This window comes from Myotis yumanensis, unplaced genomic scaffold, assembly GCF_028538775.1.
Source record: "Myotis yumanensis isolate MYYU_CA2020_CCGP unplaced genomic scaffold, mMyoYum1.0.hap1 SCAF_19, whole genome shotgun sequence".
In the NCBI taxonomy this organism is placed as follows: domain Eukaryota; kingdom Metazoa; phylum Chordata; class Mammalia; order Chiroptera; family Vespertilionidae; genus Myotis; species Myotis yumanensis.
The window spans coordinates 21,345,633-21,349,454 of NW_027223770.1; the positions used below are offsets into that span (position 1 = coordinate 21,345,633).

Sequence of the window (3,822 nt, forward strand, 5' to 3'; positions counted from 1 at the left end):
AAATGTTAACCTTTAGCGCCACAGTCCTCACCGTTTAAAGGGAACTGGTTGAAAATACAGTTGGCCCTTGAATGACACAGGTTTGAAACGCATGGGTCCACTTATACATGGATTTTTTTTCCAATAAATACGGTAAATGTATTTCCTCTTATGATTTTCTTAACATTTTTTCTCTAGCTTACTTCATTGTAGGAATACCGTATATTAACATACAAAATGTTCACATACAAAAATGTGTTGATTGCTTATGTCATCAGTAAGGTTTCCAGTGAATAGTAGGCCATTAGCAGTTCAGTTTTGGGGGAATCAAAAGTTATACATGGATTTTCAACTGCGCTTGGGGTGTCAGTGCCCCAACCCCTGTGTTGTTTGAAGAAGTTATAATCCCAAAGAAGTTAATGAATTAAAAATTTATATGCGTTGTGATGTAAGCAAGAATAACGGGATAGAATATTAAAAAGCCACTGAAAATAATGTTTGACATTTTCAACAACACTGAAAACTATTTATGCCCAAGAAATTGTGTGAACCAGTATGATTCCAATTACATGAAAAAGAAAAATGCACACAGAGAAAAAACTGGGGGGGAAATATACCAGAATGTTACATAAGAGTGGTTGTTTTGAGAGCATGGCATTGTGGGAAATTTTGCTTCTTTACCGGGTCTGTTTTCTAGGTTTCCTACAGAAAGCGCATGGCGAGGCAGCTGATCCTGAGAGGCACTCCCTCGCTCTGCCATGTACTATCGGGTGATGTCTCAGAGCCTGTCTTCCTCCACTGATTAGCTCAGAGGCCAAGCATGAGGACTAAATGAGATGATAAACATCAAGTACCTACTGAGGTGGCTGACAAGCACACTCAGTAAGTCTAATGTATTATTATTACTATTTTTTAAAAAAAATTTAAATCCTCACCTGAGGATATGTTTATTGATTTTTAGAGAGGGAGGAAGGGAGATGGGGAGAGAGAGGGAGAGCAAAGAAGAGGGAGGGAGAGGGATAAGTGGAAGAGGGAGGGAAAGGGAGAGAGAAACATCGATTGGTTGCTTCCCATATGCGCCCCAACCAGGGATCAAACCCCCAACCTGACCCAGAATGAACCTACAACCTTTTGGTGTATAGGACACTCAAACCAACTGAGCCACCCGGCCAGGGCTAATGTATTATTTTTATAGACACAAAGTTTTTCTTGTTTTTTTTTTAGTCTTCTGTCACTCAGGTTCTTGGGGTGGGAGATAATGCTGGGACCCTTACATTCCTCACCCATTAGACAGGACTGGGTATGCTAAGATTCACCAGTCCGGTCACATGGGCAGTGAACCCCTGGCCCTGTTCAGATTGGGTAATAGCTTCAAGCTCCTGAGAGCTGCAAAGGAGCTGGGCCCAAGCCAGGAGCACAGTGGTTATGTGCTTTCCTTAACATGTAGACAGTCCCTCATACGTGGGGGAGAAGAGGGAGCCTCATCCTAATGGAAAAATAGGAGGCTGCACACAAACTGTGACTAAGTACCTGTCAGACTATAGCAAGGCCTGGTTAGCATCGTCTATAGGTTGTTGGAACTGGGGCAAAATGACATATAATGAAACCAATTTTCCCATAGGCTAATAGGCTAATTGATATAAACAAGAGTTAAGTTCCTATGGCATCTCATCAATGTTATAATGAAACAACACTGAACAAAACTATGTTATTGGAGGACCTGCTGGGTCTCAAACTTTCACTTCTCCAGGGGCCACTCAGGATAAGATCCCTTCCTTGACACCATCATCCCCTCACCAATGTTATATGTTGGTTTCTGTTTACAACATACGATAGCCTACACTTTGCAGTTTTTCTCATTCTTTCTTATTCACCTGCTCCACCTATATTGTCTGCTATAATTCATCAATAAGATAAAATACATTATGAAGTACTTATTAGGTGCTTACGCTGGCAAATGCCACTGAGAATCAAAGGAAAGGCTGTGTGTGACAGAACAAGCTTTGGATCGGACGAAGCAGTCCTTGGTTCTTTTTAGTTCTGATTCTACCTCATTTGCCAAGTTACTTGCCCTCCTTAGGCCTCGGTTTCCTTATCTGTAAACTGAGAGTCATAATAGTAACATATCTACTTCCTAGGGCTGCCGAAAGGTTTAAATTAAGGTTAAATGAAACATTTACCCTTCTTGTACCTCAATTCAGTCATCATGACACTGTCACTAGCATTAAATGAGAAAATATTAATAAAAGCATCTGGAAACAAATAGCATATAAGTGAGCTTTACTGTTTTGTCCTTAAGCAGCTTGCAATCCAATTAGGAAAACAACAGTGACATCGGTGGGACGATTTGGAGACAAGAAGCTGGTGACCATCAAGATCATATGAAAAGCAAAAGGAAAACATGAGACAGCACCCCCGTGAGATCATTTAGTATCTCCCATAGCCCAGGTCAGACCATCAGGAAGGGTCACAGCCACTATTTTCATAAGAAGAGACAAGACTCAGACTCCTCTTTACTTCAGTATTCCCACCGGACCTGCTCAAAATCGGCCTTTTCTGGATCAGGCCAACCTCATGGGGAATTATGAAAGAGACGAGACTCCAAAGAGTATTGTTCAGGGGTGAGGCGCCATAAATACCAACTGCTGACCCAGCCCGGAAGGATTCTGCCTCTTTGGTGGGAGGAGCTGAGCAGCCAGTCCAATGACCACCACAACCCAGATGCTGCTGTTTTCAATCTCACCTTCACGGGAGCAAATGAAATGTGGAGACGGGGCAGGACTTGTCAGGGGTCGTTAGGCTCCTGAATTTGAACTCAGATCCGACTCCAAAACAATAATTTGTAAATGAAACACACAAGACCCAGAGAGTCCCCGACTCACAGAACAGCAAAGAAAAGCTGAGAATGCGAGGCTGCCCGTGCGGCTAGGTCAGAGTCAAATGTCGAACAAGCTTTTCTTTACCGATATCACTAACTCCAGCTGCCTTTTCTGACTGCTGAGCGACTGGCACGGCACTAAAACTCCCATTATACAATACGCTCCGTGAGACGAGCTAATCACGCCATCTCACAGCGGGGGAAGCCGAGGCTCGGGGAGGTGAAGCACTCACCCGAGGTCACAGCGAGAAAACAGGATTCGAACTCGGGTTTCAGCGACTCCTAAGACCTGGCGTCTTCCCTTGGCATCAACCACAATAACAAAGCTTTTTCATCCGGCGTTAGTACGTTTCTAAAGGCCCCACGAATGAAAAGAGATACGCCAGCCGCTAGCACCTGCCCCTCCGACCAGAGAGGCGGGGACCCTGCCCCAGGGTTACCCTCCCTTAAGGTCCCCGGCTCCACCACCCAGTGCACCCACGGTCCTGATCCCGCTCGCTACTCGCAGGCCGCAGACCTTTACCCGCTCGAGGCCCCCGCGCTCGGGATCGGAGCCGCAGCGACTGTCGCCTCAGCCCAATACCCCTGAGCTCTGCCGGACCCGGGGCAGCGATCGAGACTCCACCACCATCTTGCCCCGGGGTGTTCTTTCTCCAAGCTCCGTCGGGAAACAACTCTCCAGTTCCGGCCAACGACAGTTCCGGAGACCTTCTCCACCGGGAATGACAACCTTCCTGAATCTTTTTCTCCGCTCTGGAAGCTGAAACAGTGGGGCATTCAGGAGCGGGACCAACGCCCGACCCAGCAGAGAGGAGATGCAACCTATTCCAGCCAGGCATGTTGGAAAGAATGCGGCCCACGTCTAGGAGTACAGCGGATCCTTTAAGAAAGCGCCCTCTGCGGGGCGGAAGTGAGGTATGGACAGCGGAAGTTCCCGCCCCGGCCCCGCCTCCGCCCCTGGCTCA

General features: G+C 46.5%; 1 protein-coding gene across 4 annotated transcripts in view; it reads right to left on the reverse strand.

Annotated features, from left to right (window-relative positions):
* UBE3B (ubiquitin protein ligase E3B) overlaps positions 1–3,681 on the reverse strand; it is a 35,389-nt gene extending 31,708 nt beyond the window's left edge. The window contains exons 1-2 of one of the 4 annotated variants that reach the window (XM_070399247.1): positions 3,381–3,678; positions 3,091–3,209 (exon numbers count right to left, since the gene is read on the reverse strand). The gene's annotated coding sequence lies outside the window, so the exon portion shown is untranslated. Of the gene's footprint in view, positions 1–3,090; positions 3,210–3,374 lie in introns of all 4 variants that reach the window. The other 3 variants (XM_070399250.1, XM_070399248.1, XM_070399249.1) reach the window with 3 other exon arrangements.
* Positions 3,682–3,822: the final 141 nt, after the last annotated feature.